The sequence below is a fragment of the Hyla sarda genome, chromosome 11 (assembly GCF_029499605.1).
Source record: "Hyla sarda isolate aHylSar1 chromosome 11, aHylSar1.hap1, whole genome shotgun sequence".
NCBI classification, from domain to species: domain Eukaryota; kingdom Metazoa; phylum Chordata; class Amphibia; order Anura; family Hylidae; genus Hyla; species Hyla sarda.
Genome location: NC_079199.1, coordinates 13285951 through 13311209, shown reverse-complemented (window position 1 = coordinate 13311209; position 25259 = coordinate 13285951). Strand labels below are relative to the sequence as shown.

Genomic DNA, 25259 nt, shown 5'->3' with positions numbered 1-25259 from the left:
GGATCGGCCAAAGATTTCCCATAGATTTCACTCAATGGAACATATTTTACATTGAGGCCCAGTAGCTTTAAGTTACACATCTAATACAAACTGCTAACAGAAGATGATGAACAATAGGGAAAAGAAAAAGCATTTGCCCAGAAAACATAAATTGCAGCTCCATTTTTACAGAAATCAGGAAAAAAAAACAGGTCTCTGTTACAGACAAAAACCAAAGATGTCATAGAAGAGGCTTGAAGGCCAAGAGCTTCAAAAATAAGATGAAAGTCAAAGTTCTTATTTTGCAAGAGGTGAAATGTACTATCTCCGGTCTCAGGAACGGCTGAACACACATTTCTGCTTCTCCGGAGGCTGCAAGTATAATGTGTTCCTGCGAAATAAACCGAAAGAGAGAAAAGTCAAGGTGAGCAACATCTGCAAAACACTGCCTGTTAGCAAAAAGTATAGCAATATGGGATACACAATTTATACATTTAAAGAGCATCTAACTCAGTCATCTCTAACAAGAGTATAACTACTATAATACTTCCTCTCATGTACAAGAACATAACTACTATAATACTGCTCCCTATGTACAAGACTATAACTACTATAATACTGCTCCTATATACAAGAATATAACTACTATAATACTGCCTTCTATATACAAGAATATAACTACTATAATACTGCTCCTATATACAAGAATATAACTACTATAATGCTGCCACCTATATACAAGAATATAACTACTATAATACTTCCTCTCATGTACAAGAACATAACTACTATAATACTGCTCCCTATGTACAAGACTATAACTACTATAATACTGCTCCTTTATACAAGAATATAACTACTATAATACTGCCTCCTATATACATGAATATAACTAGTATAATACTGCTCCTATATACAAGAATATAACTACTATAATACTGCCTCCTATGTACAAGAACATAACTACCATAATACTGCTCATATATACAAGAATATAACTACTATAATACTGCTACTATATACAAGAATATAACTACTATAATACTGCTCCTATATACAAGAATATCACTACTATAATACTGCTCCTATATACAAGAATATAACTACTATAATACTGCCCCTATATACAAGAATATAACTACTATAATACTACTCCTATATAAAAGAATATAACTACTATAATACTGCTCCTATATACAAGAATATAACTACTATAATACTGATCCCATATATACAAGCATATAACTACTATAATACTGCTCCTATATACAAGAATATAACTACTATAATACTGCTTCTATATACAAGAATATAACTACTATAATACTGCTCCTATATACAAGAATATAACTACTATAATACTGCCTACATTGATACCCTTGTTCAGGTATTCCTATAGATGAATAATATAATATTGTTCATTATCCTTCACGTGTCATCTTCCCATGGCGCTGCAGATCATCTCCGCTCATACAGTGGGTGTTCTCTGAACCCTGTTAGTTACAAAAGACAACTGTACGATTTGTTCTTTTTGGAATAACAAAAACAAACTTCAATGATATAACAGTAAATTAGAGTGGACATCCTGTGAAAGCCAAAAGAACACATTAAACCAGGGAGCCGGGAACTGTCTGGCGGTCCAAATCCGCTCATAGAGACACTTGCGTCAATGCCAGCGGGAAACATTTATGGAAACTGTGTTGGGTAACCGGCCTGCGGGTGCGGTCTGTAGGCCACTGTATGGACAAAAGGCTCTAAAACTGAAGGACCCCAACCGAAATGGCCCCATAGTAGAATATACTGCCCTTTCTATTAAACCGTTGACATTTCGATGACCAATGTACAGTGGTCCCTCAACATACGATGGTAATCCGTTCCAAATGGACCATCGTTAGTTGAAACCATCGTATGTTGAGGGATCCGTGCAATGTAAAGTATAGGACAGTGGTCTACAACCTGCGGACCTCCAGATGTTGCAAAACTACAACACCCTGCATGCCCGGACAGCCAACGGTTGTCCGGGCATGCTGGGAGTTGTAGTTTTGCAATATCTGGAGGTCCGCAGGTTGAAGACCACTGGTATTGGAGGTTATACTCACATGTCCCCGCCACTCCGGACCGTCACCGCTCGTCACCGCTGCCCTGGATGTCGCCGTCCATCACTGTCTCCGCGTCCCCGAGGTTTCCCCGACGCTTCGGCAAGGCCTCTGCTTCCCCGGCATCCTCGCTCTCCGTCGCCGTCATCACGTCGCTACGCATACCGCTCCTATTGGTTGACGTGGCGGCATGCGCATTGACGTGATGACAACGATGGAGAGCACCGACGATGCAGGGATCCCGAAGATGGCGCGCCTGAGCCCCGAGGACAGGTAAGTGATCGTCAGCGGACCACACGGGGCACCGTAAACGGCTATCCGGTGGCAGCTGAAGCAGTCTGCGCTGCCGGATAGCCATTTATGCGATGGCCCCGACATACAAAAGCATCGTATGTTGATGCTGCCTCTGAGAGACCATCGTATGTTGAAATGATCGTATTTCGGGGCCATCGTAGGTTGGGGGGGTCACTGTATACGGCATTCATGGCTGTTCCAGGTTTGTTCCGCTCATCAGTGCAAGACATAGAGCTAAGCAGTAAAGCTCGAGGAGCTATCAGGCAGGAAAATCTCAAGGCTTTGGTTTTTTGGAATGAAAAGGGCCTGCATTCAAAGCCCGAGAAGTAGAGCAGTCAGTATCGTGTACAGTGCTGCACTATAGTCATTTTATTATATAAAAAGTGCCCTCAACATTAGAGGTGCATGTTAAAGCATGTCTTACATTGTAGTTGTAGTCTATTGTATGTCTTATTCTTTTCTATTTAAATAGGGGAACATTTGTGACACAAAACTCTTGTACTGAACCCCAGTCTACCAGACTCCTCCAGCAGTGGATTATGGGTGCATGAAATCCAACATGCCGGACCATTCTCTCTCTCCGAGCCAGGAGGAGGTCAGGAAGTCAATGTACATTTAGATAGCCGGCCAATGCTGATGAAATCGGTGGGTTTGGCTTAAAGGGGTATTCCAGGAATTTTTTTTATTTGACTATACTACAGGGGCTATACAGTTAGTGTAGTTCATAATATAGTGTCTGAACCTGTATGTGACGGTTTTCTCACAATTCTTCTGTGATTTTCACCCCAATATTTATTTTTAGCAGCATACAAAATGACTGTTGTCTCGGATTTTTCCCAGGTTGCAATGTGACCGAGACATGACATCACTAGTCAGCTGATGACAGGGAGCCTGTCTGCTTCAATGGGTGGAGCGATCGCTTGGTGGGAGAGAGATCAATCTGCAACTAATGCAACAGCTGTAGGCACCCTGATTGAAAACCACAGGTCTTTTGAATGGATGCAGCTCATTTATGTTTCAATGGGTGGGGTGGCTGATGTGTGGGAGGGAGGAAAATGGAATTATGGGAATTGTAGGCAAAAGAAGAAAACTCAAACAGGAAATACCAGTTCACAAATAGCTAGCCACAGTGTTATGGTAATATCACAGCATAGCCATTTAGCCCCAAGACAAGCGCAGATCCTTCCTAATCATGTCCATTACTGTCTGCCAGGTACGTACTAAAATCACCTTATGGTGGAGAACCCCTTTAACCTAATGGGTATGGCCAGCTAAAGTCATGTCCTTTTTGTCCAACTACAGTGAGGGGTGATAAAGAGAAAGTTTCCACATATATATCTACTATAGAGCATGGGGGGTCATACTCATACTCACCAAGGACCACATTAACCTGAGACACTGGCCCTCATTTACTAAATTTCCAACCGACTCTTTTTCTCGGTTATTGCGCCGAAATTTTGGTCGCAACGTCTGTGCGACTAATTTTGCGACCAAATTTTTGTTGCACAACCGTCATTTTAGAAAACATTCGGAGTGTTTTTTTTTCACTCTGAAATGGGCGTGTTTTATGCAAAAATGGGCGTTTTACCGACAAAAACCCAAAAATACTCCAAAGTACTTCCAAAATCACTCGAGAAAAAGTGTGAGTCTGCCTCACACAATAACCGACAGCCAAGAGGCCGAGTGAAATTCCAAAAATGGAGCGATTTCTAACAAGGGACTGTTTACCATTGTGTTTTGTGTGAAAGTAACTTTGGTTTATAGCCTGAAAACATTTTGTACAGTTAAACACTTTTATGAATAAAGTATTTAATGTTTGGGTGTTAATTTATTTTTTTATTTTTTTTTATTTGACATTATTTTATTTTATAAACAAACTAGTCCAAAACCTTTTGACTCACACAAATACATTTCTATTTATAAATGGTCTTTGAGGTCCAAAAAAAAAGTTTGTGTTACCTGTTTGGAGTTTGTGCGACACAATTGACTAGTGCGACACAAAAAAACGTGCGTCAGAAAAATAACCGACAAGTGCGACAGATTAGTTAATAAGCCTGGTAAAAAATGGAGTGATATAGAAACCCCTCTACAATAAACACTCCACTCTTAGTAAATGAGTGTCAGTATATCACAAATCAAGGTAGTTTAAAGGGAACCAATCATCAGATTTTACCCTATATAATGCTTGGCAAAGCGTTTTATAGGGTAAAATTGTTGTCCTCACCATCCCCGGGGGACGCTCCTGCCCCCAGGGATGGTGAAGATATGAAGTTATAAACTAGTCACCGCCGCCGCCGTAAGTAGTCACCTGGGCGGGGAGCTCTTCTCATCTACTCCCGTTCTTCGGCCGGGAGCGACGCCCCCTCCGCTTGATTGACGGGCCGCGTCATCGCTCTGCTCCGTCTGTTCAGTGAGCAGAACAATTACGCGGCCCGTCAATCAAGCGGAGGGGGCGTCGCTTCCAGCCGAAGAACGGGAGTAGATGAGAAGAGCACCCCGCCCAGGTGACTACTTACGGTGGCGGTGACTAGTTTATAACTTCATATCTTCACCATCCCTGGGGGCAGGAGCGTCCCCCGGAAATGGTGAGGATAAAGATTTTACCCTATATAACGCTTTGCCAAGCGTTATATAGGGTAAAATCTGATGACTGGTTCCCTTTAAATTGTTCCACCGGAGGTGTTATGGTGCGCCCCTCTGTAACCAGAAGGCCAAGGTGTCTCTTAGGACCAGGTTAGATGATAGTCATCCCCTTCCACCTTGTAAGCACCCAGCTTTCTATCTTGGAGGGTGGTCAGGGCGCCCTGGTAGGACTGTCAGAACTGTAGCACCACTTGTGAGTAGCTGAACAGTGTGGTGTGGAACTGCACATACAAGATGGCCAATCACATAAAATGACGTGCCACAGGCCTTAAAGGGGTACTCCGCCCCTTTACATCTTATCCCCTATCCATAGGATAGGGAATAAGATGTCTGATCTCGGGGGTCCCATGGCTGGGACCCCCACAATCTCTGTGAAGCACCTGGCTTTCATTTAGAAGGCTGGGTGCAGGCAGCGGGTGTCGTGATGTCAATGCCACGCCCCTCATGATGTCACGCCACTCCCCCTCAATGCAAGTCTATGGGAGGGGGTGTGGCAGCCTCCATGCCCCCTCCCATAGACTTGCATTGAAGGGGTGTGGTGTGACATCATAAGGGGGTGTGGCCGTGACATCACCACCAAGCATTCAGAACAAAATGTCCCGAACACTGGGGCAGTGGAGTACCCCTTTAAATTTGGCAGGCATGCTATAGAGCAGTGATCTTCAACCTGTGGACCTCTAGATGTTGCAAAACTACAACTCCCAGCATGCCCAGACAGCCATTGGCTGTCCAGGCATGCTGGGAGTTGTAGTTTTGCAACATCTTGAGGTCCGCAGGTCCAAGACCACTGCTATAGAGGATCAAGCAAGACGAGAATGGTCGTTTTTTTACTTCTTAATGTAAAGTGTGGAAGATTAGCTCTGTAGAACCAGTCCAGTAGCAGAAAATAGTAGTCAGAGACAGGGACAAGGAAGTAACGTTTAAACAGGGTTTTTACCGTTTTAATTTTTCAGTAAGAAAACAAATACAGCCTTTAACTTCAGGCACAAACAAATACAAAATAAATCCTGCTTGTCCAGCGTCAACTACACTTACATTTTCTGTACAGGTGGCTTACTACCAGCCACCCAACATTGCAATCACCTAAAATGTGTTACTCACACAAGGTAAATATTCACAATTGAAAGCTACAACCTCAGGACTACAACTCTCATCAAAGGTTCCTCACAGCCTCAGTGCAGACTTGGTTACACTTTTTGTAAGCCCAGTACTAATCAGCCTCAGCACCAGTGCTGACTTGGTTACACTTTTTGTAAGCCCAGTACTAATCAGCCTCAGCACCAGTGCTGACTTGGTTACACTTTTTGTTAGCCCAGTACTAATCAGCCTCAGCACCAGTGCTGACTTGGTTACACTTTTTGTAAGCCCCCGTACTAATCAGCCTCAGCACCAGTGCTGACTTGGTTACACTTTTTGTAAGCCCAGTACTAATCAGCCTCAGCACCAGTGCTGACTTGGTTACACTTTTTGTAAGCCCAGTACTAATCAGCCTCAGCACCAGTGCTGACTTGGTTACACTTTTTGTAAGCCCAGTACTAATCAGCCTCAGCACCTGTGCTGACTTGGTCACACTTTTTGTAAGCCTATTACTAATCAGCCTCAGCACCAGTGCTGACTCAGGGCCAACCGTAAAATCTGAACTGTCCCAGAAAGGGGATGAAAGACCCCACTACCTGATCTGCCTTTTATCTCATAAAAATCCAAGCCTGATTACAGGATTCGCAGATTTCCCTAGCAAGCTAAGTTTTGCCAGGGATTTTAACTGCTTTCTAATTTTTCCATATCTCACCCGGCTTTCCCTATTTTAAGACAGGAACTTCCTGAAAGCATGTACCCGTGTATATATATATATATATATATATATATATACAACAGGCCCCTTGGAAAAATATAGCAATCCCTGATGACCATTCCTGTCACAGCACCACCACAGGTGAAATAAAGTATTTCATGGTGCCAAATGATCCCGATAACAGACAGCCAATGGATCGGTGGCAGAGCACGCGCGGTGCTTTTCCATTCGCTAAGACAGTTATCCTCTATCCCAGTGTTTCCCAACGAGTGTGCCTCCAGCTGTTGCAAAACTTCAACTCCCAGCATGCCGAAGTTGTTGTTTTGCAACAGCTGAAGGTACACTCGTTGGGAAACACTGCTCTATCCTGCAGATAGGGGACAGCTTGGCATTTTTGGAATTACTCCCCCTATGTTATTGGGAAATGCCCTAAAGTTAATACAGGACTATAGGAATTTTCAATACAGCTGCAATATTTATATTATATTACACAAGGAACAGATGAGGAGTTCATAACCCCTTGCCACAGTTTCTGGCACAGGCCGATAAAGCGGTTCGCGCCCGATGTTCTTGGCACAGCTCGGCTGTGCTACATTCGCACGTTCTACGTCTGACGATCCATCTTCACACAAGAGATGTTGTGACACAACGACTTTTGGAAGATCCAAATTTCCATACACAGCAATTTACAGGTTGCATATCTATCAGCAATTTACAGGTTGTATATCTATCAGCAACGTAAAAACAGCAACAACAAAAAAAGAGTAGTCAAAGGTTAATTGTCAGGATAGATTGCACGTTGGCAGGGCGGCACCACCTGACATGCCAACTATTAACATGTAGTCTGGCCGTGGGTACCGAATGACACAATAAGAACAGAACGAGTCCCTGGGATGTGAAGCGAGCCATGGAAGCGCTCGCTTCAGACATGTTTTCAACTTTGCTCTACAATTAAATTTGAGCCAGTCCCAAAAAAATAGAGACGGCCGTGACATTGGAGTTAATCATCTACCCTATCCCTCTTGCGCAAGGCTTACCCCTCCCACCCACACCGCTGGACCTCGATTATAAGGTAATCACATAAACCCCCTAAACTAGTGCAAATATACATAGGCATTGAGAGATATGCAAAACTATTAAAGGGGTACTCCGGTGGAAAAACTTATTTTTTTTTTTTTTTTTTTTTATAAATCAACTGGTGCCAGAAAGTTAAACATATTTGTAAATTACTTCTATTAAAAAATCTTAATCCTTCCTGTATTTATTAGCTGCTGAACATTACGGAGGAAATTATTTTCTTTTTGGAATTCTCTCTGATGACATCACGAACACACTGCTCTCTGCTGACGTTATTATAATAATAATAATTCTTTATTTATTTATTGTTGTCCTTAGTGGGATTTGAACCCAAGCCCCAGCACTGCAAGGCAGCAGTGCTAATCACTAAGCCACCATGCTGCCCTTAACATACATTTGCTATGCACGGTTGCTAAAATGGACAGAGATGTCAGCAGAGAGCACTGTGGTCGTGATGTCATCAGTGTTCCAAAAAGAAAGGAATTTCCTCTGTAGCATTCAGACGCTAATAAGTACTGGAAGGATTAAGATTTTTTAATAGAAGTAATTTACAAATATGTTTCACTTTCTGGCACCAGTTAATTTAAGAAAGAAAAAAAAATTGTTTTCCCACCGGAGTACCCCTTTAAGTAACACAAAACATTTAGGGAATAATCGAGGGCAAGACATTTAGGGCAGTGGTCTTCAACCTGCAGACCTCCAGATGTTGCAAAACTACAACTCTCAGCATGCCCGGACAGCCGTTGGCTGTCCAGGCATGCTGGGAGTTGTAGTTTTGCAACATCTGGAGGTCCACAGGTCGGAGACCACTGATATTTATGGAATAATCGAGGGCTCGCTCGCTTATTCTTTTGGCAGAGGAAATTCTGTGAAATAGATGAAATAATAGGAAAGGATACTTTCTTGTTCTTTTTTTCTTCTTACAGGAACAGTTTTATTTATTTTTTTGTTTTTTTGTTTTTTTACAGTGGCCGCCAAGAGAACTTGGAACAACGTGATGGTGAAAATTGTGTTATGCAACAACAAAAAACAACTTTATTTATCTTGTTATTTTTTTTGTTTGTTCTTCTTAAATAAAATAAAAAAATTAAAAAAAGGACCGCGCTTAACACTTTCTACTCTCCTGTATGTTGTTGTGCAAAAAAAAACTACCTGAAGCCACTGTTTCCCAAGAAGTGTAGAGACAACTGTTGCAAAACTACAACTCCCAACATGACCGGACAGCTAAAGATATACTGTACAGCATATACCTTATCTCACGCATATTACACACATGTACAAATACATAACATGTACATAATCATAACCCTACTGCACATGCTTCATACATACACACACACGTTTACAACATACATACATTAAAAAAAAACTAAAGGGAACACTTAAACAACACAATGTAACTCCAAGTCACTGACACTTGTGTGAAATCCCACTGTCCACTCAGGAAGAACACTGATTGATGATCAATTTCACATGGAACAGACAACAGGTGGAAATTATAGGCAATTAGCAAGACACCCTCCCCCAATAACGGAGTTGTTGTGCAGGTGGCGACCACAGACCACTTCTCAGTTCCTTCCTGGCTGATGTTTTTGGTCACTTTTGAATGCTGGCAGTGCTTTCACTTTAGTGGTAGCATGAGACGGAGTCTACAACCCACACAAGAGGCTCAGGTAGTGCAGCTCATCCAGGAGGGCACATCAATGCGAGCTGTGGCAAGAAGGTTTTCTGTGTCTGTCAGCGTAGTGTCCAGAGCATGGAGGCGCTACCAGGAGACAGGCCAGTACATCAGGAGACGTGGAGGAGGATGTAGGAGGGCAACAACCCAACAGCAGGACCGCTACCTCCGCCTTTGTGCAAGGAGTAGCACTGCCAGAGCCCTGCAAAATGTCCTCCAGCAGGCCACAAATGTGTATGTGTCCACTCAAACGGTCAGAAACAGACTCCATGAGGGTGGTATGAGGGGCCAACGTCCACAGGTGGGGGTTGTGCAAGATTGGCAAATTCATCACTGGCGCCCTGTGCTCTTCACAGATGAAAGCAGGTTCACACTGAGCACATGTGACAGACGTGAGAGTCTGGAGACGCCGTGGAGAACGTTCTGCTCCCTGCAACATCCTCCAGCATAACCGGTTTGGCGGTGGTTTAGTAATGGTGTGGGGTGGCATTTCTTTGGGGGGCCGCACAGCCCTCCATGTGCTTGCCAGAGGTAGCCCGACTGCCATTAGGTACCGAGATGAGATCCTCAGACCCCTTGTGAGATCATATGTTGGTGCGGTTGGCCCTAGGTTCCTCCTAATGCAAGACAATGCTAGACCTCATGTGGCTGGAGTGTGTCAGCAGTTCCTACAAGAGGAAGGCATTGATGCTATGGACTGGCCGCCCATTCCCCTGAATTCGATTGAGCACATCTGGGACGTCTCGCTCCATCCACCACAGACTGTCCAGGAGCCACCTCATCAGGAGCATGGCCAGGCGTTGTAGGGAGGTCATACGGGCACGTGGAGGCCACACACACTACTGAGCCTCATTGTGACTTGTATTAAGGACATTACATAAAGTTGGATCAGCCTGTAGTGGGGTTTTCCACTGTGATTTTGAGTGTGACTCCATATCCAGACCTCCATGGGTTGATACATTTGATTTCCATTGATAATTTTTGTGTGATTTTGTTGTCAGCGCATTCAACTATGTAAAGACAAAAGTATTTCATACGATTAGTTCATTCATTCAGATCTCCGATGTGTTATCTTAGTGTTCCCTTTATTTTTTTTGAGCAGTGTTTATACTGCACATTACACAGATACTGCCAAAGGGCCTCCATAATGACAGCTGCCATGTTCCCAGAACAGTAACCATAGTGACCACAGTCTTAAAGCACAAGCCCTCCTCCTCACTACTATGCTGCTTTCACTTTCACTTCCTATAATACTGCCCTTTATAAACATGAAGACAATGAATATAATGCCACCCTATAAATAGTCAGGAAGGCAATACGTCTTCACATTGCCCCCTAATGACTAAAAGCTGACCATGAGGGGATGAAGCTGATCTCATATGATCAGGAATGCTGCTCATGGCCAACAAGTGATACGTTTCTGGATCAGGGTTTCTGTTCTAATTGGGATGTTTCTGTTGGCGGTGACATTGACGGCTCATCGTTCGGGCCCCGCGCCATCCGCTCTTTACTAATATTTCATGACCTGATTGTCCATTTTGCAGGATTATTCAAATCTTGAGTTATTCACCGATCAGCCGTAAGATTAAAACCACTTACCGGTGACGTGAATAACATGGGACTATCTGGTGACAATGGCGCCTGTCAGGGGTGAGATAGGTTATTAGGTCAGGTCTGGAAGTTGATATTGGAAGTGTAAAAATGGGCAAAATGTAAGGATCTGATCGACCGTGATCAGATCATCATGGGGGCCCAAGGCTCATTGATGTGTGTGGGGAGTGAAGGCCAGCCTGTCTGGTCCAATCCCACAGAAGAGTTGCTGTAAAGCAAACTGCTGAAAAACTTCAGGTCAGCTCACACAGAAGATCGCAGCTGCTGTGTATGGGGCCTGCAAACCGATCAGAGGGCAAGGGCAGACCCCATACACAGCAGAACATCAGAAGAAGGCGTCTGGTCTGATGGATGACGTTCTCCATCATGTGGATGGCCGGGTGCGTGTGCGTCACTTGCCTGGGAAAGAGATGGCACCAGGATGCACTGTGGGAAGAAGACAAGATGGCGGAAGGCAGTGTGATGGGCAATGTTCTTCTGGAAACCTTGTGTCCTGGCATCATGTGGATGTTACTGAGACACGTACCACCTACCTAACCATTGTACAGACCAAGCCCCCACCCCCACCCCTCTCTATGGCAGTGGGACCCCCTAATGGGTCTTTATGGGTCAAAGCACAGGTGCTGTTTTTAGATGTTTTCTACAGTTATTGGAGCCTTTCAAATGGCCCCATTTATCTAAAACTTCTGTTATTTTTTTCCATTATAGATATATATATATATATATATATATTGTCCTATGTACAAGTCAAACATGGTGAAAAGCTTTTTAATGTTATTCGTCAGATGCTAATGTCAGAGTCTGCTCCCCCTGCAGATAGATAGATGACAGCGCTGCAGTCCTGGTTCAGCACACAAGATGGCGCTTGTAATACTGCACTACAAAGCAGCAACCGGGCAGGGGCACGGATAGGTTACACCGCTCACTACTATAGTTTATAGTCCACACAGATTAACCGTGAAGAAAAGCTGGCAGCGTCTGCATGAGAAACCAATGGAGGGAGTAATGGATATGGAGCTCATATATCACTGCGCCAATTCATTGTGTAACATTAGACAAATTACTCAAGCTTTGCCCTGGTGAATTACATCCGCTGGTGCCCCCCCCCCCCCCCCTCACCAACCCACGACAGATAGATAGATATATAGAAATGAGATAGATGTGAGATGGATAGATATGAGATAGATAGATAGATAGATAGATAGGAGATAGATAGATAGATAGGAGATAGATAGATATGAGATAGATAGATATGAGATAGATAGATAGATAGATAGATAGATAGATAGATAGATATGAGATAGATAGGAGATAGATAGATAGATAGATAGATATGAGATAGATAGATAGATAGATAGATAGATAGATAGGAGATAGATAGATAGATAGATAGATAGATATGAGATAGATAGATATTAGATTGATAGATAGATAGATATGAGATAGATAGATAGATAGATAGATAGATAGATATAAGATAGATAGATATGAGATAGATAGATAGATAGCAGAAAAAATCTTGTCCACAGCACCAAATTCCATAAAAAGTGTAGGTTTTATTCCATAACAGGTGTCAATACAGCAGCGATGTTTCAGTCAGCTCAACCTGACCTTTCTCAACCTTTCTCTAAGTAATTTTTGATCCTCTAACCAAGGATCCAGGATCTGCGAGCACCTCCTTACTACTGTATTGGACCTGGATGTGCTGTTCTTCTACTATTTTCTAGATAGATAGATAGATAGATAGATAGATAGATATGAGAAAGATAGATAGATAGATAGATAGATAGATAGATATGAGAAAGATAGATAGATATGAGATAGATACATATGAAATAGATAGATATTAGATAGATAGATAGATAGATAGATAGATAGATATGAGATAGATAGATATGAGATAGATAGATATGAGATAAATAGATATGAGATAGATAGATAGATAGATAGATATGAGATAGATAGATAGATAGATATGAGATAGATAGATAGATAGATAGATAGATATGAGATAGATAGATAGATAGATAGATATGAGATAGATAGATATGAGATAGATATAAGATAGATAGATATGAGATAGATTGATAGATAGATAGATAGATAGATAGATAGATATGAGATAGATATGAGATAGATATAAGATAGATAGATAGATATGAGATAGATAGATAGATATGAGATAGATAGATAGATATGAGATAGATAGATAGATAGATAGATATGAGATAGATAGATATGAGATAGATATGAGATAGATAGATATGAGATAGATAGATAGATATGAGATAGATATGAGATAGATAGATATGAGATAGATAGATAGATAGATAGATATGAGATAGATATGAGATAGATAGATATGAGATAGATAGATAGATAGATATGAGATAGATAGATAGATAGATATGAGATAGATATGCGATAGATAGATAGATATGAGATAGATATGCGATAGATAGATAGATAGATTGATATGAGATAGATATGAGATAGATAGATAGATAGATAGATAGATATGAGATAGATAGATAGATAGATATGAGATAGATAGATAGATAGATAGATATGAGATAGATATGAGATAGATAGATAGATAGATAGATAGATAGATATGAGATCGATAGATAGATATGAGATAGATAGATAGATATGAGATAGATATGAGATAGATAGATAGATATGAGATAGATTGATCCCAGGAACAGTCTTGTTTTATGTAATAGAGTATTGCAGTATTATTTCGGGATCAAATCATTTGCAGCATTAAATCCTAACCAGCAGGACATGCTTTGGAGTAAAACCAATCCATGGTATTGGGGGAATGTCTAGGAGGCATCTCAGAAACTTCACCCTACTAGGGAACATTATCTGGGTACTAAATGGTGGTATTATGTGGATGGTTTATGTCTGCATTATTATGATACTATAAAATGGTATTATGTGGGATGCACTGTATATGGCTTTACTATCTTGACACTATATGGCAGAAATATGTGAGTAGTGTGAGGCTGTATTATTTGGCACTGTATGATGGTATTATGTGGAATGCACAGTATACGGCTGTACTATCTTGGCACTACATAGAGGTCACATATGAGTGGTTTGAGGCTGTATTATTTGGCACTGTATATGGCTGTACTATTTAGCACTATATGGTGGTCATATGTGAGTTGTTTCAAGCTGTATTATATGGCACTATATGATGGTATTATGTAGGATGCACTGTATATGGCCGTACTTTATTGGCACTATATGTCAGTATTGTGAGTTGTTTGAGTCTGCATTTGACACTGTCGAGTGGTATTTTGTGGGATGTCTATGACAGGACTCTCTTTGCAGTACATGACAATATTATATGGGATGTTTAAGAGTGTATTATATGGTGATATTATGTGGGATGCATATGGCAGTATTATCTTGGCATTACATGGTGGTGTTATTTGGGTTGAAATTACAAAAAGAGGGAACTACTTTACTTGTCATTTATAAAACCCGACCTTTTACATATTGTTTAGTGTTACAGCGCCAATCTTTTGGGCAGTAACCTACCCGCAACAGGGGATGTGACATGGTATAACCAGATCGCTGAGGATATATATAATATTTGTATATATATATATATATATATATATATATATATATATATATATATAGCCAATTCAACAAAACAGCAGCACACCGAATAAGATGAAAGCGTGTCAGGCTTTATTCATCAGATTTATTTATTTTTTAAGGTGGAGTTCCCCTTTAAGGTTTTTCTCTGCAGTTTTTTTCCTTATTATGATGCGGAGTTTTAAGCAGCCTGAAAACTGGAGATTTATGTAAATAAATGATCCCAGAAATGTGATAATCTCTTATAATGTGCTGTAGATGGATTCACCGGCTGAAATGTGTTTTTTGGCAGTGGCGTCTCGGCTCCTGTTGTTTTCGGAGTAACCGGAGAGACCTAGTTAGATAATGAGCTGGCAGGCGGCGCAGAAATGTTTACTGTGTTCTTTACAATGAAAAGACATTTCTGCGCTCTCCGCTTCATCCCTGCAAACAAGAGAATTCAGAAATTATCAAAATACGGGGGGAAAAAAAAAGATTTGCAGCGTGAACTGACACAACCCCGTCGGTGGGGACATGACATGAGATTACCTAGGAGATGGTGTGAATCACTAATCACATTAATGTGTCACGCTGCACAATTCGCCCCGAGACCCCCTCTAACCCCCCGGACCTCACCCTGCTATCTCTCCTAATCTTCCAGCTGCTCCCATACAAGGGGCCATATAGGATCCCCTCCCCATTGCAGCATTGGCACATCATTACAATCATCACCTGTTGCAGAATTTATAGATATCCTATAATACCTAGCCAATGTGCCTTCAGCTGTTGCAAAAATACAACTCCCAGCATGCTGGGAGTTGTAGTTTTGCAACAGCTGCAGGCACACTGGTTGGGAAACACTGCTATAATATATCAATAGGGGTTGTGCCATCAGTATTGCCCTTCCCCTATATTCCTTCCATACGCCCATAGGCGTAGCTACCAGGGTAGCCGGTATAGCACTGTATGTATTATCCCTGTACTGTGACATCACTGTGTGTATTATCACTGTACTGTGACATCACTGTGTGTATTATCACTGTACTGTGACATCGCTGTGTGTATTATCCCTGTACTGTGACATCACTGTGTGTATTATCCCTGTACTGTGACATCACTGTGTGTATTATCCCTGTACTGTAACATCACTGTGTATTATCCCTATACTGTGACATCACTGTGTATTATCCCTGTACTGTGACATCACTGTGTGTATTATCCCTGTACTGTGACATCACTGTGTGTATTATCCCTGTACTGTGACATCACTGTGTATATAATCCCTGTACTGTGACATCACTGTGTATTATCCCTGTACTGTGACATCACTGTGTATATTATCCCTGTACTGTGACATCACTGTGTGTATTATCCCTGTACTGTGACATCACTATGTGTATTATCCCTGTACTGTGACATCACTGTGTTTATTATCCCTGTACTGTGACATCACTGTGTGTATTATCCCCGTACAGTGACATCACTGTGTATTATCCCCGTTCTATGACATCACTGTGTGTATTATCCCCGTACTGTGACATCACTGTGTGTATTATCCCTGTACTGTGACATCACTGTGTGTATTATCCCTGTACTGTGACATCACTGTGTATTATCCCTGTACTGTGACATCACTGTGTATATTATCCCTGTACTGTGACATCACTGTGTATATTATCCCTGTACTGTGACATCACTGTGCATTATCCCTGTAATGTGACATCACTGTGTGTATTATCCCTGTACTGTGACATCACTGTGCATTATCCCTGTACTGTGACATCACTGTGTGTATTATCCCTGTACTGTGACATCACTGTGTGTATTATTCCCGTACTGTGACATCACTGTGTGTATTATCCCTGTACTTTGACATCACTGTGTGTATTATCCCTGTGTATTATCCCTGTACTGTGACATCACTGTGTGTATTATCCCTGTACTGTGACATCACTGTGTGTATTATTCCTGTACTGTGACATCACTGTGTGTATTATCCTGTACTGTGACATCACTGTGTGTATTATCCCTGTACTGTGACATCACTGTGTGTATTATTCCTGTACTGTGACATCACTGTGTGTATTATCCCTGTACTTTGACATCACTGTGTGTATTATCCCTGTGTATTATCCCTGTACTGTGACATCACTGTGTGTATTATCCCTGTACTGTGACATCACTGTGTGTATTATTCCTGTACTGTGACATCACTGTGTGTATTATCCTGTACTGTGACATCACTGTGTGTATTATCCCTGTACTGTGACATCACTGTGTGTATTATTCCCGTACTGTAACATCACTGTGTATTATCCCTGTACTATGACATCACTGTGTGTATTATCCCTGTACTGTGACATCACTGTGTGTATTATCCCTGTACTGTGACATCACTGTGTATTATCCCTGTACTGTGACATCACTGTGTATTATCCCTGTACTGTGACATCACTGTGTGTATTACCCCTGCTGTGACATCACTGTGTGTATTATCCCTGTACTGTGACATCACTGTGTATTATCCCTGTACTGTGACATCACTGTGTGTATTATCCCTGTACTGTGACATCACTGTGTGTATTATTCCCGTACTGTGACATCACTGTGTGTATTATCCCTGTACTGTGACATCACTGTGTATTATCTCTGTACTGTGACATCACTGTGTGTATTATCCCTGTACTGTGACATCACTGTGTGTATTATCCCTGTACTGTGACATCACTGTGTATATTATCCCTGTACTGTGACATCACTGTGTGTATTATTCCTGTACTGTGACATCACTGTGTATTATGCCTGTACTGTGACATCACTGTGTTTATTATCCCTGTACTGTGACATCACTGTGTGTATTATTCCTGTACTGTGACATCACTGTGTGTATTATCACTGTACTGTGACATCACTGAGTATTATCCCCGTACAGTGACATCACTGTGTATTATCCCCATTCCGTGACATCACTGTGTGTATTATCCCCGTACTGTGACATCACTGTGTGTATTATCCCTGTACTGTGACATCACTGTGTTTATTATCCCTGTACTGTGACATCACTGTGTGTATTATTCCTGTACTGTGACATCACTGTGTGTATTATCACTGTACTGTGACATCACTGAGTATTATCCCCGTACAGTGACATCACTGTGTATTATCCCCATTCCGTGACATCACTGTGTGTATTATCACTGTACTGTGACATCACTGAGTATTATCCCCGTACTGTGACATCACTGTGTGTATTATCCCTGTACTGTGACATCACTGTGTGTATTATCCCTGTACTGTGACATCACTGTGCGTATTATCCCCGTACTATGACATCACTGTGTATTAACTCTGTACTGTGACATCACTGTGTGTATTATCCCTATACTGTGACATCACTGTGTGTATTATCACTGTACTGTGACATCACTGTATGTATTATCACTGTACTGTGACAACGCTGTGTATTACCCCCAATACTGTAACATCACTGTGTGCGTATTATCCCCGTACTGTGACATCACTGTGTGTATTATCCCTGTACTGTGACATCACTGTGTGTATTATCCCTGTACTGTGACATCACTGTGTGTATTATCCCTGTACTGTGACATCAATGTGTGTTATCCCTGTACTGTGACATCACTGTGTGTATTATCCCTGTACTGTGACATTACTGTGTATTATCCCTGTACTGTGACATCACTGTGTGTATTATACCTGTACTGTGACATCACTGTGTATATTATCCCTGTACTGTGACATCACTGTCTGTATTATCGGTGTACTGTGACATCACTGTGTGTATTATCCCTGTACTGTGACATTACTGTGCATTATCCCTGTACTCTGACATCACTGTGTGTATTATCCCTGTACTTTGACATCACTGTGTGTATTATCCCTGTACTGTGACATCACTGTGTGTATTATCCCCGTTCTATGACATCACTGTGTGTATTATCCCTGTACTGTGACATCACTATGTGTATTATCCCTGTACTGTGACATCACTGTGTGTATTATCCCTGTACTGTGACATCACTGTGTGTATTATCCCTGTACTGTGACATCACTGTGTATATTATCCCTGTACTGTGACATCACTGTGTATATTATCCCTGTACTGTGACATCACTATGTGTATTATACCAAATGAAAGTGGTTTGTCCATTGTGGAGAACCTATATATGTATGTGTATGTGTGTGTGTGTGTGTGTGTGTATGTGTGTGTGTGTCTGTGTATGTCTGTCTGAGGCAAGGTAATGACATATTATGGGCTCCTTACTTTGCTCTCTGTACAGCCCCACTGACTATGCCGGCGCCATGTGATGATCCTGTATAACACCCACCGCCCATCAGGCAGGCAGCCGCCCCAATGTGAGAGGACACAGCGGAGGCTACACTGTTGTTGCTGTTCTGTTCCCCCATTTGTTTGTGCTATCCTCCGTTATATAATTGTTCTCCCTCCGCTGTTTCTGTGTACAAAAATTCAAGGTGCAGCTGAGGTCACACAGGATCTTTTGGCGCAGAACCGTTGTTGTTCTTTTACAAAGCAACCGAGACCCAAATCCACTCCCCGCCCCCATTCGATTCTTAGGGGGAGGAGGACGGCAGGGGTTAATAATACGGCTGAGAAGCTAACAGCTATTTACTTCTAGCACTGTACATGCAGATAGGTAGTTGAATGCGCAGCAACAATGTGATTTTCTGCATCCTCTCTCCTCCTGGGTCTTAGTGGCAGGGACATTATTTTCCCAGTCTCCCACTGGGAATTAGAGTCTTTTATTACACCCCCCCCCCCCCCCCAACAAACAGAGCGGGGTCCTCCGAGTCTCATACTCAGGAGCAGTCAATGTCAGACTCATTTGTTAAAAGACCCATCAAGTGGAGACGACAATACCAGACGCTGTCGAAATTTGAGGGGGTGCGAACCCTTCCCCTCTCCCCCCCCCCCCCCCCCCCGCTCCCCATTACACCCACCTCAACTTGCAGATCATTCCGGGGGTGGGTGGGGGATAAATATTTCATGTGAGGCCGTCTCGGCTCTGACAGATTGCTTCTTTCTCGTAGTTGAATGAGATCCCAGGACACGGCATAAAAATAAAACTACTCTTTTATTAATGAATTAGTGCCAATTAAAGTATTTCGGGGAAATTATTCAGAGACGGAGAACACTGGACACAGGGAGGAAATTTGCTCTATGACTCATGCAGGACTCAGCGATTGAAAGGAAAAGAGCCTTTCTGTGTGTCCTGTGTTAACCCCTGTCTGTATCGATATCTGGTGTAACCCAAATAACATCAAAAAGATCAAAAATGACTAAAAATCCCCATAGACAGAAGAAAGCTGACAACTTCTCTCCCAACTCCCAGAGTTACGTGTTTAGGTTTTTTTTTTTCTTCTCATTTTACATATTAAAAAGTTTTAAGAGTTTTGGGGGGAAAAAAGTTCTGAAAGTTTCTAGTTTTTAAACATGTCTGCAAAGTTTCTAGATTTGAAAATGTTCAACAAAATTTCTGAATCTGAAAGCACTAAAAGTTTCTAGAACTGAAAAAGAAAACGGTTCAAAAAGTTTCTAGAATTGTAAAAGTTGACAAAGTTTCAAAGAATTGAAAAAGCTCTGAAAGTTTCTAAATTCGAAAAATGAAAGTTTATAAAATTGAAGGAAGTTCTAGAAGTTTCTAGAATTTACAAACGTTTTAAAAAAAGGTTTCTAGGATTGGAAAACGTCCCTAAAGTTTTTAGAATAGAAAGGGTTCAGAACATTTCTAGAATTGAAAAGGTTCCGAAAGTTTTTAAACTTGAAAAGTTTCTAGAATTGGAAACATTCAGAAAGTTTTTTTTAGAGTTGAAAAAGGTACAGAAAATTTCTAGAATTGAAAAAAGAACAGAATATGTTTCTAGGTTTAAAAAGTTCTGAAATTTTTCTAAACATGACATTAGTTTCTAGAATTGTTAAACTTTAGAGTTTCTAGAATTGTTAAAAAAAAAAAGAAACGTTTCAAAAGTTTTCAAAAGAAAAGGGGTATAAAAAAAAGTTCTGAACGCTTCTAGAATAGGAGGGGGGGTTTCTGGATTTTAAAAAAGTTCTGAAAGTCTAGGAACCTGAAAGTTTTTAGAATTTAAAATGTTCAAAAAGTTTCTAGAATTGAAAAAAGGTCGGAAAGTTTCTAGAACTGAATATGTTTCTAGGTTTAAAAAGTTCTGAAATTTTTCTAAACATGACATTAGTTTCTAGAATTGTAAAACTTCAGAGTTTCTAGAATTGTTTAAAAAAAGAAACGTTTCAAAAGTTTTCAAAGTTTTCAAAAGAAAAGGGGTATAAAAAAGTTCTGAACGCTTCTAGAATAGGAAGGAGGGGGGAGTTTCTAGATTTTAAAAAGTTCTGAGAGTCTGTGAACCTGAAAGTTTTTAGAATTTAAAATGTTCAAAAAGTTTCTAGAATTGAAAAAAAGGACGGAAAGTTTCTAGAACTGAATATGTTTCTAGGTTTAAAAAGTTCTGAAAATTTTCTAAACATGACATTGTAATACTTCAGAGTTTCTAGAGTTGTAAAATAAATATGTTTCAAAAGTTTCTAGAATTGAAAAGTTCTGAAAGTTTCTAAACTTTAAAAACATTCTATTGGCTTCTAGAAAAGGGGGTACAAAAAAAGTTCTGAAAGTTTCTAGAATAGGAGGGGGAAAAGTTTCTAGATTTAAAAAAATATAGTTCTGGAAGTCTGTGAACTTGAAAGTGTTTAGAATTTAAAATATTCAGAAAGTTTCTAGAATTGCAAAAGTTCTAAAAGTTTCTAGATTTAAGGGGGGAACTGTTCTAGAAATTTCTAGACGTGAAAAAAGTTCTGAAAGTTTCTAGAATTGAAAAAGCTTTGGAAGCTTCTAAACTCGTAAAAAAAACAACAGTTCTGATAGTTATTAGATCTGAAAAAATGTTCTAAAATTTCTAGAATTGAAAAAGTTTTAAAAATTTCTAGATTTAAGGCGAAAAACTGTTCTAGAAGTTTCTAGACGTGAAAAAAGTTCTGAAAGTTTCTAGAATTGAAAAAGTTTTCATACCTTGTGCGCTGGTTCTGGCCATTCGGTGGAGCTATGCTGGCAGTCAAGGTGACCAAACAAGAAAGAGCAGCGTTACCCAACCAGGGTGCCTCCAGCTGTTGCAAAACTACAACTCCCAGCATGCCTGGACAGCCTACGGCTGTCCAGGCATGCTAGGAGTTGTAGTTTTGCAACAGCTGGAGGTACCCTGGTTGGGAAACACTGCTAAAGACAATTGGCCGAAATTCTATGGGGGAGATATAAAATGTTTTATATTTCAACAATAATTTACAACAATAACTCTGCCCAGACCCCGCCCCCTCCTGCTAAGCTCTGCCCACTTTTCTGAAATGTTGCAAAAAAGGGACGTGCGCCAAAATAGTTTTGAAAAGCCTGTAGTGTCCCCCCTTATATTCCGATCAGAAACTATACAGTAGCATGTTAGCTTAGGAATTAAATTAGAATAGAATTAAAGCTGCCCAATCTATTTGTTCTCTGGGAGGGAAGCTGGCACCAAAGGCGTCTGGCAGCGGCTTCCCCTTTATAAGGAGATAACTAGATATAACCACAATTGATATGGCCAATATTCCAGCAGCCTCATCCATAGTGTGAAGTGACATTTGTGACTTATTATCATTATAGCATCTTTTCTCATTTAAATACCAAAGATGGAAACTTTGGATTTCGGGCTGAGCTATGAATAGACGGCAGAAGGGAATGATACGGCGCTTTACCGCTGCCAGTGATTTTCCAGGACTGGTTGTAGCATAAAGGAGATAGTTTGCTATTTGCACAGAACGATCAATATTTGCTATTGTTGCAATGTGTTTTCCGTAATGGACAGTATTGTGAGGATACATTGTTTTAAAGGGACACTCCGGGCAAAGCTTTACTATTTACTAATTAAATGTTACCTTAGTAACCTATGTAATATGATGCTGCACTATAGGATGGGGGGTATGTAATATGATGCTGCACTATAGGATGGGGGTAGGTAATATGATGCTGTACTATAGGATGGGGGTATGTAATATGATGCTGCACTACAGGATGGGGGGTATGTAATATGATGCTGCACTATAGGATGGGGGTAGGTAATATGATGCTGCACTATAGGATGGGGGGATGGGGGTATGTAATATGATGCTGCACTATAGGATGGGGGTATGTAATATGATGCTGTACTATAGGATGGGGGGTATGTAATATGATGCTGCACTATAGGATGGGGATATGTAATATGATGCTGCACTATAGGATGGGGGTATGTAATATGATGCTGCACTATAGGATGGGGGTATGTAATATGATGCTGCACTATAGGATGGGGGTATGTAATATGATGCTGCACTATAGGATGGGGGTATGTAATATGATGCTGCACTATAGGATGGGGGTATGTAATATGATGCTGCACTATAGGATGGGGGTATGTAACATGATGCTGCACTATAGGATGGGGGTATGTAATATGATCCTGTACTATAGGATGGGGGTATGTAATATGATGCTGTACTATAAGATGGGGGTATGTAATATGATGCTGTACCATAGGATGGTGTATGTAATATGATGCTGTACTATAGGATGGGGTATGTAATATGATGCTGTACTATAGGATGGGGGTATGTAATATGATGCTGCACTATAGGATGGGGGTAGGTAATATGATGCTGTACTATAGGATGGGGGTAGGTAATATGATGCTGCACTATAGGATGGGGGTAGGTAATATGATGCTGTACTATAGGATGGGGGTATGTAATATGATGCTGCACTATAAGATGGGGGTAGGTAATATGATGCTGTACTATAGGATGGGGGGATGGGGGGTATGTAATATGATGCTGCACTATAGGATGGGGGTATGTAATATGATGCTGCACTATAGGATGGGGGTATGTAATATGATGCTGCACTATAGGATGGGGGTATGTAATATGATGCTGCACTATAGGATGGGGGTATGTAATATGATGCTGCACTATAGGATGGGGTATGTAATATGATGCTGCACTATAGGATGGGGGTATGTAATATGATGCTGCACTATAGGATGGGGTATGTAATATGATGCTGCACTATAGAATTGGGGTATGTAATATGATGCTGCGCTATAGGATGGGGGTATGTAATATGATGCTGCACTATAGGATGGGGGGTATGTAATATGATGCTGCACTATAGGATGGGGTAAGTAATATGATGCTGCACTATAGGATGGGGGTACGTAATATGATGCTGCACTATAGAATTGGGGTATGTAATATGATGCTGCACTATAGGATGGGGGGTATGTAATATGATGCTGCACTATAGGATGGGGGGTATGTAATATGATGCTGCACTATAGGATGGGGGAATGTAATATGATGCTGCACTATAGGATGGGAGTATGTAATATGATGCTGCACTATAGAATTGGGGTATGTAATAAGATGCTGCACTATAGGATGGGGGGTATGTAATATGATGCTGCACTATAGGATGGGGGTATGTAATATGATGCTGCACTATAGGATGGGGGGTATGTAATATGATGCTGCACTATAGGATGGGGGGTATGTAATATGATGCTGCACTATAGGATGGAGGTATGTAATATGATGCTGCACTATAGAATTGGGGTATGTAATATGATGCTGCGCTATAGGATGGGGGTATGTAATATGATGCTGCGCTATAGGATGGGGGTATGTAATATGATGCTGTACTATAGGATGGGGGTATGTAATATGATGCTGTACTATAAGATGGGGGTATGTAATATGATGCTGTACTATAAGATGGGGGTATGTAATATGATGCTGTACCATAGGATGGTGTATGTAATATGATGCTGTACTATAGGATGGGGTATGTAATATGATGCTGCACTATAGGATGGGGGTATGTAATAGGATGCTGCACTATAGGATGGGGTATGTAATATGATGCTGCACTATAGGATGGGGGTATGTAATATGATGCTGCACTATAGGATGGGGTATGTAATATGATGCTGCACTATAGAATTGGGGTATGTAATATGATGCTGCGCTATAGGATGGGGGTATGTAATATGATGCTGCACTATAGGATGGGGGGTATGTAATATGATGCTGCACTATAGGATGGGGGAATGTAATATGATGCTGCACTATAGGATGGGAGTATGTAATATGATGCTGCACTATAGAATTGGGGTATGTAATATGATGCTGCACTATAGGATGGGGGGTATGTAATATGATGCTGCACTATAGGATGGGGGTATGTAATATGATGCTGCACTATAGGATGGGGGGTATGTAATATGATGCTGCACTATAGGATGGGGGGTATGTAATATGATGCTGCACTATAGGATGGAGGTATGTAATATGATGCTGCACTATAGAATTGGGGTATGTAATATGATGCTGCGCTATAGGATGGGGGTATGTAATATGATGCTGCGCTATAGGATGGGTGTATGT

The 25259-nt window shown here is 41.0% G+C and overlaps 2 long non-coding RNA genes across 2 annotated transcripts in view; one reads left to right on the top strand and one right to left on the bottom strand.

Annotated features, from left to right (window-relative positions):
* The window catches only part of LOC130295211 (uncharacterized), a 63329-nt gene extending 54390 nt beyond the window's left edge, over positions 1 to 8939 (top strand). Inside the window, exon 3 of the long non-coding RNA XR_008848734.1 lies at positions 8850 to 8939. This is a non-coding gene — a long non-coding RNA (uncharacterized LOC130295211). The remainder of the gene's footprint in view (positions 1 to 8849) is intronic.
* On the bottom strand, positions 64 to 11333 carry LOC130295210 (uncharacterized). Its single transcript, XR_008848733.1, has 3 exons — positions 11159 to 11333; positions 1349 to 1472; positions 64 to 370 (listed from the first exon to the last, which is right to left on the bottom strand). It is a non-coding gene; the product is annotated as an uncharacterized LOC130295210 (long non-coding RNA).
* Positions 11334 to 25259: the final 13926 nt, after the last annotated feature.